Genomic DNA, 12,168 nt, shown 5'->3' with positions numbered 1-12,168 from the left:
CTAGTCATTACCCCCAGAAATGTCCGGGAACTTGCAGGTGCCTTGGTGAAAGAGTGGGGTAACATCTCACAGCAAGAACTGGCAAATCTGGTGCAGTCCATGAGGAGGACACTCACACTTACTGGCCTGAGGCCAAACCACATGACCACTGCAGTACTTAATGCAGTTGGTGGCCACACCAAATACTGACTGTTACTTTTGATTTTGATCCCCCCCCCCCTTTGTTCAGAGACACATTATTTCATTTTTCCATGTCTGTGGAACTTGTTCAGTTTATGTCTCAGTTGTTGAATCTTGAATCTTGTTATGTTCATACATGTTAAGTTTGCTGAAAATAAATGCAGTTGACAGTGAGAGGGCCTTTCTTTTTTTGCCAAGTTTACATCCAGACCACAACACCACCAGCCACGTCCACACCCCCACCCCAACTAATCAACACTAATCAACACCCCCAAGTTAAACATGCCCACACCCTATTTAGGCCCCCTCAGATCAGACCTATACCCCTCCTGCCCACACCATGCACCCTAACCCAGCAAAGAGGGCCTCAACATGGAAGTCACACCTACTCCGTGAGCAGGCAAACAGTCCCAACACCCACTCTTACACTAGCCCAAGCCAATAGCATGTACCAGATGCTCAGCAGGCTCTGCTCACACTTACTGGCCTGAGGCCAAACCACATGACCAACTACATTGGACACTTTATGGAACACGAAGCCTTCACTATATCATCCTGGAATATCCAAGGCCTGAGGTCATCTGCCTTTGGCCTAAAGAGCAGGAACCTGGACTTCATCAAACAAATCAGAAATTCAGACATTGTCATCCTACAAGAAAGATGGTATAGAGGAGACGGGCCCACTGGTTGCCCTCTAGGTTACAGAAAGCTGGTAGCCCCATTCACCAAACTACCAGGTGTGAAACAGGGAAGGGACTCAGGGGGTATGCTTATTTAGTATAGAGCAGACCTAACTCACTCCATGAAATTAATCAAAACATGAACATTTTACATTTGGCTAGAAATTCAAAAGGAAATTATCTTAACAGAGAAAATATCCTCCTGTGTGCTACCTATATCCCCCCACAATCCCCATACTTTCATGAAGACAGCTTCTCCATCCTGGAGGGGGAAATCAATCATTTCCAGGCCCAGGGACATGGACTAGTCTGTGGCAACCTAAATGCCAGAACCTGCTTGGAGGTGACAACATTCCCTCCCCCATATGCCCCCCTCGGCACAACTATGACAACATCACTAACAAAAACAGGTCACAACTCCTGTAGCTCTGTCGCACGCTGGAAAATGTACATAGTCAATGGTAGGCTTTGAGTAATATTAAGAAATGTTATAGATGGAAGGAATGTAGTGTGGAAACAGACAACAATAAATTCATTCCCTTCTAGAGAACTTCCTGGACAAAACGTTACACTGTAATAGTGAATGTGTAAGTTTGGCAGTAGAAAATATTAACAGTATATTTGACCTCAGCTTCCCTATCTAATCTAAAAATGTCAAATAGAAAACCGAAGAAAACGAACAACAATGACAAATGGTTTGATGAAGAATGCAAAATCCTAAGAAATAAATTGAGAAGCCTGTCAAACCAAAAACATAAAGACCCAGAAAACATGTCTATGCCTTCACTATGGTGAATCACTAAAACAATACAGAAATACACTACGGTAAAAGAAGGAACAGCACGTCAGAAATCAGCTCAATGTAGTTGAGGAATCCATAGACTCTAACCACTTCTGAGAAAATTGGAAAACACTAAACAAACAACAACACAAATCATTATCTCTCCAAAATGTATGGGTAAACCACTTCTCCAGTCTTTTTGGCTCTATAATAAAGAACAAACAGCAAAAACATGTACATGATCAAATACAAATCTGAGAATCAACTATTAAATACTACCAGGACCCACTGGATTCTCCAATTACCTTGAATGAACTGCAGGGCAAATTAAAAACCCTCCAACCCAAAAAGGCCTTTGGTGTTGATGGTATCCTCAATGAAATGATAAAATATACAGATAACAAATTCTAATTGGCTATACTAAAACTCTTTAACATCATCCTTAGCTCTGGCATCTTCCTCAATATTTGGAACCAAGGACGGACCACCCCAATCCACAAAAGTGGAGACAAATGTGACCCCAATAACTACTGTGGGATATGCGTCAACAGCAACCATGGGAAAATATTCTGCCTTTTCATTAACAGCAGACTAATACATTTCCTCAGTGAAAACAATGTAGTTACCAAATGTCAAATGGGCTTTTTACCAAATTATCTTACAACAGACCACGTATTCACCCTGCACACTCTAATTGACAAACAAACAAATCAAAACAAAGGCAAAGTCTTCTCATGCTTTGTTGATTTCAACTCAATTTGGCATGAGGGTCTTTTTATTTATTTTTTTCATTTCACCTTTATTGAACAAGGTAAGCTGGTTGAGAACAAGTTCTCATTTACAACTGCGACCTGGCCAAGATAAAGCAAAGCAGTGCGACACAAACAACAAGAGTTGCACATGGAATAAACGAGCGTACAGTCAATAACACAATAGAAAAAAATAATGTTTATTTACAGTGTGTGCAAATGGCGTGAGTAGGTAAGGCAATAAATAGGCCATAGTAGCGAAGTAATTACAATTTAGCAGATTAACACTGGAGTGATAGATGAGCAGATGATGATGTGCAAGTCTGCTATACAAATTTATGTAAAGTGGTGTTGGGGGAAAACACACAGCATTATAAAATCCATGTACGCAAACAACAAGTGTGCGGTTAAAATAGGCAAAAAACACACACATTTCTTCCCACAGTGCCTTCGGGTGAGACAGGGATACAGCTTAAGCCCCACCCTCTTCAACATATATATCAACGAATTGACGAGGGCACCAGAACAGTCTGCAGCACCCAGCCTCAACCTCCTAGAATCTGAAGTCAAATGTCTACTGTTTGCTGATGTTCTGGTGCTTCTGTCACCAACCAAGGAGGGCCTACAGCAGCACCTAGATCTTCTGCACAGATTCTGCCAGACCTGGGCCCTGACAGTAAATCTCAGTAAGACCAAAATAATGGTGTTCCAAAAAAGGTCCAGTCGCCAGGACCACAAATACAAATTCCATCTAGACACCATTGCCCTAGAGCACACAAAAACGATACATACCTTGGCCTAAACATCAGCGCCACAGGTAACTTTCACAAAGCTATGAACAATCTGAGAGACAAGGCAAGAAAGGCATTCTATGTCATAAAAAGGAACATAAAATTTGACATACCAATTAGGATCTGGCTAAAAATACTTGAATCAGTTATAGAACCCATTGCCCTTTATGGTTGTGAAGTCTGGGGTCCAAAATGACACAAACACCAAATTACATGCAGAATTCTGCAAAAATATCCTCTGTGTACAACGTAAAACACCAAATAATGCATGAAGAGCAGAATTAGGTCAATACCCGCTAATGATCAAAATCCAGAAAAGAGATGTTAAATTCTACCACCACCTAAAAGGAAGCAATTCCCAAACCTTCCATAACAAAGCCATCACCTACAGAAAATGTAACCTGGAGAAGAGTCCCCTAAGCAAGCTGGTCCTGGGGCTCTGTTCAAACACAAACAGACCACACAGAGCCCCAGGACAGCAACACAATTAGACCCAAACAAATCATTAGAAAACAAAAAGATAATTACTTGACACATTGGAAATAATTAATTAAAAAACAGAGCAAACTAGATTGCTATTTGGCCCTAAACAGAGAGTACACAATGGCAGAATACCGGACCACTGTGACTGACCCAAAATTAAGGAAAGCTTTGACTATGTACAGACTCAGTGAGCATAGCCTTGCTATTGAGAAAGGCCGCCGTAGGCAGACCTGGCTCTCAAGAGAAGACAGGCTATGTGCACACTGCCCACAAAATGAGGTGGAAACTGAGCTGCACTTCCATACCTCCTGCCAAATGTATGACCATATAAGAGACACATATTTCCCTCAGATTACACAGATGCACAAACAATTCTGGGTGAAATACCACAGTGTGCCATCACTGCAACAAGATTTGTGACCTGTTGCCGGAAGAAAAGGGCAACCAGTGAAAAGCAAACACCATTGTAAATACAACCCATATTTATGTTTATTTATTTTCCCTTTTGTACTTTAACCCCTTGCACATTGTTACAACACTGTACAGTATATATACACAATAAGACATTTGTAATGTCTTCATACTTTTGGAACTTCTGTGAGTGTATTGTTTACTGTTCATTTTTATTGTTTATTTCACTTTTGCATGGTATCTACTTCACTTGCTTTGGCAATGTTAACATATGGTTCCCATTCCAATAAAGCCCCTTGAATATTGACACGGTTTCCACTGCACTCTAATTATCCCTATCATTGAGAGAAACATAACTACCATTAGTGTGTCCATCACACACACACACACACACACACACACACACACACACACACACACACACACACACACACACACACACACACACACACGCACACACGCACACACACACACACACACACACAATAGATGCATCTTAAAATGTCCATCAAACAATCAGCAAAGTATCCATTTACTGGGGGGCTTGAGGGGAGAACAATTCACTGTAAAATAGCAAGCATTAATTCATTTTCTCATATATAGGAATAATACAGAAGCTATGGCGGTATACAATCAAAATGCTGCCATCTGCTGACTATAATACAGATATACTGGGTCTCCATAACCGTAGATTAGAAAAATGGCTCCCGATAAACATTTCTGTTATATTTTCTGTCATAGAATTAATATGTGCCTGGTTGGCCTTTAAAAGCATTTTTTAAGACAACATTGTACATAAGACAGTGAAGGAGACCAACATGTGACAAGGGAATGATGCCATTTACACTATGAAGTTAGTTCAATAAGATCAGCTGCATTGTACCTCGCTGGGTTTGATGTATAGCTGAGCCTGCCCATTCTCAGGGATGGCTAATGGCCCAGTGATGCAGACTTAACATGCCACCTCCTGGGTCTATGTGTGTGTGTCTGAAATCTATAAGGAAATGAGATGAACCATATGCCAACAGAGCATGAGAAAGTCTTGGGATCATGCAAATGAGATGGAACACCAGGGTCCAGGGGACACCAGATCCCCTTGGGATATTCAGATATTGTAGATTGAGTGGGAAACATGTTTTCACTTTCAGAGTGCTGCTGGGTAAACAATCTCATCTCAGATCAATAGAAACTCGTTTTCCAGAGCAGAGAAGGAGCTGATGCAGCGTAACATTAATTTCAGATAGGGAACAAATCCCATTTGCAAGTAATATTCTCCCTCACTGGCACTTTTATTTACTGGAAAATATAAAGAAATGTGTCACTTGAAGCAATGTTTTGAGCATGAGAACTTAATTAGAAACGGATGCTTCCCTGCACCTAACTTTAAGGGCTAGGGATCCCGCTAGCAGGACAAGTTCAGGAGAAACTGGAGGGCGCGCAATTCAAATAAATAATCACAAATAATATGCATTTTAAACATTTATGTACGAATAAGTGTCTTATCGGCTGAAAGCTTAAATTCTTGTTAATCTAACTGTACTGTCCGATTTACAGTAGCTATACAGTAGCTATTACAGCAAAAACATGCCATGCGATTGTTTGAGGACAGAGAGACATCCGGGAAGGTAACATTCTTTGTTTCACGGAAACATGGCTCACTCGATACACGCTATCTGAGTCGGTACAGCCACCTGGTTTCTTCAAGCATCGCGCTGACAGAAACAAGCATCTCTCTGGTAAGAAGGGCCCCTCAGGGGTGTGTACTTAGTCCTCTCCTGTTTTCCCTGTTCATCCACTACTGCGTGGCCAAACATGAGTCCAACACCATCATTCAGTTTACTGATGACACAACAGTGGTAGGTAGGCCTGATCACCGACAAAGATGAGACGGCCTATAGGGAGGAGGTCGGAGAACTGGCAGTGTGGTGCCAGGACAACAACCTCTCCCTCATTGTGAGCAAGACATAGGAGCTGATCTCGGACCACAGGAAAGGCGGGCCGAAAAGTTCCCCATTGACATTGACGGGACTGTAGTGGAGCAGGTCGAGAGTTTCAAGTTTTTGTTTTCCACATCACCAACGAACTATCATGGTCCAAACATACCAAGACAGTCGTGAAAAGGCACAACAAAACCTTTTCCCCTCAAGAGACTGAAAAGATTTGGCATGGGTCCCCAAATCCTCAAACGGTTCTACAACTGCACCAACCTGACTGGTTGCATCAGCGCCTGGTATGGCAACTGCTCGGCATCTGACTGCAAGGCTCTACAGAGGGTAGTGCGAATGGCCCAGTACATCACTGGGGCCAAGCATCCTGCCATCCAGGACCTATACTGTATAATAGGCGGTGTCATAGGAAAGCCCATGAAATTGTCAGAGACTCCAGTCACCCAAGCTATAGACCGTTTTCTCTCCTACTGATCGGCAAGTGGTAGCGGAGCACCAAGTCTAGGACCAAAAAGATCCTCAACAGCTTCTACCCCCAAGCCATAAGATTGCTGAACAATTAATAAAATCGCCACCGGACAATTTACATTGACCCACCCCCCCCCTCCATTTTGTACACTGCTGCTACTCACTGTTTATTATCTATGCATAGTCACTTCACCCCAACTTACATGTACAAATTACCTCAACTAACCTGTACCCCCGCACACTGACTCAGTACAGGTGCTCTTGTGTATATCCTTGTTGTTGTTATTGTTATTGTGTTACTTTTCTTTATTACTTTTTATTTAATCTACTTGGTAAATTTTTTCTTAACTCTTGAACTGCACTTTAGGGCTTGTAAGTAAGAATTTCACGATAAAGTCTACACTTGTTGTATTCGGCTCATGTGTCAAATAAAGTTTGATTTGATTGGTCATCCAAGATGGCGTAGCAGTGAAATGTCTTTGTCCTTCATCTTGTCGTGTCCCATGAATATATCTTTATATATATTTTTCTTCGCATATCTTTTTAAAATATTTAAAATAAACCTCAACTTCAAAATACTCTCCTGCAATTCGCCTCACCCAATGTGGTGTGGATCTGCTTTTTTCTAAATTATTTTTCTTTATCTCTGAACTGGAATCCCCCAACAGAAGCTAGCCAGCTAACTAGCTACTAGCTAGTAGTCAGTTAACCATTGCTAGCAGTCATCAGCTACCTTTAGCTTGGAAAGCTCTCGTCAGTTTGTACAACGCGATTCAAAACAGAGCATACCGGACCTATTTTCTCTCTATATCCCCAGATTCCTATCGCAAGCTCTGAACCTTCTCACCTAGCTAGCTGCAATCTGAGTGACTACTCCTGGCTAATGTCTCTGTCCCGAAGCAAGCACCAATTAGCCTGGAGCTAGCCCATGCTAGGCCCATCTCCTGGCTAGCTGAAGAGGTCCATCAGCCACTCCTGGGCTATAATACCTATTTTGCCAACTGGCTTGGACCCCTTTTACTGCTGGTACGGGGTTCGGAACCCTGCCTATCCTTCTCGACTGGACTACCGACGTAATCTGCTCGAGGGGGTTACCCAACTGGGCCCTACGTCGCACTGTCCCCGGAACGCCCATCTGCTAGCCTGCTAGCCACGGCCCGCTAGCTGTCTAGAGCATTTCGGACTGTTAGCTAATATGTCCATCTGCCAACTTCTCGGGCCACTATTCCTATTTTGCTAATCGTGATGGACAACCGACGTAATCTGCCGGAGGTTTTTTCCCCCAACAGGCCCCTCTGTTGCGACATCCCCTGAATGACCATCTGCTAGCCTGCTAGCTGATGCTCGCTAGCTGTCTAGAGCAATTGGACTGGACCCCTCTGCTACACGGAACCCTACTAATCCATCACGATTGGTCTGTCGATGGAACCGCACGAGGAGGCTAAAACAGACTTTCCTCTGTCGCGATGTCCCTCTAAGGCCCTTCTGCTAGCTTGCTAGCCCCGGTCTGCTAGCTGTCTGAATCGCCATGTCTCCAGCCAGCTAACCACTCACTGGACCCCTATGATCACTCGGCTACGCATGCCTCTCCCTAATGTCAATATGCCTTGTCCATTACTGTTCTGGTTAGTGATTATTGTTTTTATTTCACTGTAGAGCCTGTAGAGCCCTGCTCAATATGCCTTAACCAATCATTTAGTTCCACCTCCCACATATGTGATGACATCACCTGGTTTAAATGTTTCTAGAGATAATATCTCTCTCATCATCACTCAATGCCTAGGTTTACCTCCAATGTAGTCACATCCTACCATAGCTGTACATTTTTCTTTGAATCTGTTCTATCATACCCAGAAACCTACTCCTTTTACTCTCTGTTCCGAACGTACTAGACGACCAGTTCTTATAGCCATACCCTTATCCTACTCCTATTCTGTACCTCTGGTGATGTAGATGTTAATCCAGGACCTGCAGTGCCTAGCTCCACTCCTATTCCCCAGGTGCTCTCATTTGTTGACTTCTGCAGCAGTAAAAGCCTTGGTTTCAAGCATGATAACATTAGAAGCCTCTTCTCTAAGTTTGTTTTATTCACTGCTTTAGCACACTCTGCCAACCTGGATGTCTTAGCCATGTCTGAATCCTGCCTTAGGAAGACCACCAAAAACCCTGAGATCTCCATCCCTAACTATAACATTTTCAGCCAAGATAGAACTGCCAAAGGGGGCGGAGTTGTAATCTACTGCAGAGATAGCCTGCAGAGTTCTGTCTTACTATCCAGGTCTGTACCCAAACAATTCAAGCTTCTTGTAACGGGATTCCTCCTGGGAAGGAGAGGCGGACCAAAATGCAGCGTGGTTATAATTCATGGTTCTTTAATAATGAAACTATACATGAATAAACTACAAAACAACAAACGTGAAAACCTGAAACAGTCCTGTGTGGTACAAACACTGACACAGGAGACAACCACCCACAAAACCCAACACAAAACAGGCTACCTAAATATGGCTCCCAATCAGAGACAATGACTAACACCTGCCTCTGATTGGGAACCATATCAGGCCCAAACACAGAAACAGACAAACAAGACATCCAACATAGAATGCCCACTCAGATCACACCCTGACCAAACAAAACATAGAAACATACAAAGCAAACTATGGTCAGGGTGTGACACTTCTATTTTAAAAATCTACCTTTCCAGAAACAAGTCTCTCACCGTTGCCGCTTGCTATAGACCACCCTCTGCCCCCAGCTGTGCCCTGGACACCATATGTGAATTGATTGCCCCCCATCTATCTTCAGAGCTTGTGTGACCTAAACTGGGACATGCTTAACACTCCGGCCATCCTACAATCTAAGTTTAATGACCTCAATCTCACACAAATGATCAATGAGCCTATCAGGTACAACCCCAAATCTGTAAACACAGGCACCCTCATAGATGTCATCCTAACCAACTTGCCCTCCAAATACTCCTCTGCTGTTTTCAACCAAGATGTCAGCAATCACTGCCTCATTGCCTGCATCCGTAATGGGTCAAATGACAACCCCTCATCACTGTCAAACTCTCCCTAAAATACTTCTGCGAGCAGGCCTTTCTAATCAACCTGGCCAGGGTATCCTGGAGTGATATTGACCTCATCCCGTCAGTAGAGGATGGCTGGTTATTCTTTAAAAGTGCCTTCCTCACAATCCTAAATAAGCACGCTCCATTCAAAATATGTAGAACCAGGAACAGATATAGCCCTTGGTTCACTCTAGACCTGACTGCCCTTGACCAGCACAAAAACATCCTGTGGCGTACTGCATTAGCATCGAATAGCTGCCATGATATGCAACTTTTCACGGAAGTTAGGAACAAATATATAGAGGCAGTAGCACAAACTCAAAAAACTTCTGGGACACTGTAAAGTACATGGAGAATAAGAGCACCTCCTCCCAGCTGCTCACTGCACCGAGGCTAGGAAACACTGTCACCCCACCGATAAATACGCTATAATTGAGAATTTCAATAAGCATTTTTCTTCAGCTGGCCATGCTTTCTACCTGGCTCAACTCCCCACGGCAACTCGCACAAGCCTCCCTCATTTCTCTTTCACCCAAATCCAGATAGCTGATGTTATGAGAGAGCGTCAAAATCTGGACCTCTAAAAATCAGCCGGGCTAGACAATCTGGATCCTCTCTTTCTAAAATGATCTGCCGAAAATGTTGCAACCCCTATTACTAGCCTGTTCAACCTCTTTTTTGTATTGTCTGAGATTCCCAAAGATTGGAAAGCTGCCGCGATCATCCCCCTCTTCAAATGGGGAGACACTCTAGACCCAAACTGCTACAGACCTATATCTATCCTACCCTGCCTTTCTAAGGTCTTCGAAAGCCAACCATTTTGAATCCCACTGTGCCTTCTCCTCTATGCAGTCAGGTTTCAGAGCTGGTCATGGGTGCACCTCAGCCACGCTCAAGGTCCTAAATGATATCATAACCGCCATCGATAAGAGACATTACTCTGCAGCCGTATTCATCGACCTGGCCAAGACTTTTGACTCTGTCAATCATCACATTCTTATCGGCAGACTAAACAGCCTTGGTTTCTCAAATGACTGCTTCGCCTGGTTCACCAACTACTTCTCTGATAGAGTTCAGTGTGTCAAATCAGAGGGCCTGTTTTCTGGACCTCTGGCAGTCTCTATGGGGGTGCCACAGGGTTCAATTCTCTGGCCGACTCTCTTCTCTGTATACATCAATGATGTCGCTCTTGCTGCTGGTGATTCTCTGATCCACCTCTATGCAGACGACACCATTCTGTATACATCTGGCCCTTCTTTGGACACTGTGTTAAAACTTCTTATGGCTTAGATCCCGCTAACGGGATCAATATGACAACAGTCAGTGAAAGTGCAGGGCGCAAAATTCACAACAACAGAAATCTCATCATTAAAATTCCTCAAACATACAGGTATTTTACACCATTTAAAGATAAACTTGTTGTTAATCCCACCACTGTGTCCGATTTCCAAAAGGCTTTACAACAAAAGCACACCAAACGATTATGTTAGGTCAGTACCTAGTCACAGAAAAACACAGCCATTTTTCCAGCCAAAGAGAGGGGTCACAAAAAGCAGAAATAGAGATAAAATGAATCACTAACCTTTGATGATCTTCATCAGATGACACTCATAGGACGTCATGTTCCACAATACATGTATGTTTTGTTCGATAAAGTTCTTATTTATATCCAAAAATCTCAGTTTACATTGATGTGTTACGTTCAGTAATGTTCTGCTTCCAACACATCCGGTGATTTTGCAGAGTCACATGAATTTACAGAAATACACATCATAAATGTTGATGGAAATACAAGTGTTATGCATGGAACTTTAGATAAACTTCTCCTTAATGCAACCACTGTTTCAGATTTCGAAAAAGCTTTACCAAAAAGCACACCATGCAATAATCTGAGAACGGCGCTCAGACACAAAAATAAGCCATACAGATATCCGCCATGTTGTGGAGTCAACAGAAGTCAGAAATAGCATTATAAATATTAACTTACCTTTGATGATCTTCATCAGAATGCACTCCCAGGAATCCCAGTTCCACAATAAATGTTTGATTTGTTCGATAAAGTCCATCATTTATGTCCAAATACCTCCTTTTTGTTCGCTCCTTGAGTTCACAAATCCAAATTCACGACGGGCAGGCCAGACGAAAAGTTTTAAAAATCCACTACAGTTCGTAGAAACATGTCAAACGATGTATAGAATCAATCTTTAGGATGTTTTTAACATAAATCATCAATAATGTTTCAACCAAGGAATTCACTTGTCTTTAGAAATGCGATGGAACGCAGCTACCGCTCATGGCACTCTGCAGACACCTGACTCAATCAGCTCTCATTCCCCCTCCTTCACAGTAGAAGCCTCAAACAAGGTTCTAAAGACTGTTGACATCTAGTGGAAGTCTTAGGAAGTGTTTTTTTACACTATATCTTGGAAAGGCAAAGAGTTGAAAAACTACAAACCTCAGATTTCCCACTTTCTGGTTGGATTTTTCCTCAGGTTTTTGCCTGCCATATGATTTCTGTTATACTCACAGACATCATTCAAACAGTTTTAGAAACATCAGTGTTTTCTATCCAAATCTATTATTAATATGCATATCTTTGCTTCTGGGCC

At 42.7% G+C, this 12,168-nt stretch overlaps 1 pseudogene; it reads right to left on the bottom strand.

The window, feature by feature from the left end:
- Positions 1–4,584, bottom strand: part of LOC127931911 (keratin-associated protein 5-1-like) — a 17,686-nt pseudogene extending 13,102 nt beyond the window's left edge.
- Positions 4,585–12,168: the final 7,584 nt, after the last annotated feature.

Source organism: Oncorhynchus keta, chromosome 10 (genome assembly GCF_023373465.1).
Source record: "Oncorhynchus keta strain PuntledgeMale-10-30-2019 chromosome 10, Oket_V2, whole genome shotgun sequence".
NCBI lineage: Eukaryota > Metazoa > Chordata > Actinopteri > Salmoniformes > Salmonidae > Oncorhynchus > Oncorhynchus keta.
Note: the sequence above shows the minus strand (reverse complement) of the source record. Positions and strands in the feature narration are given on the sequence as shown.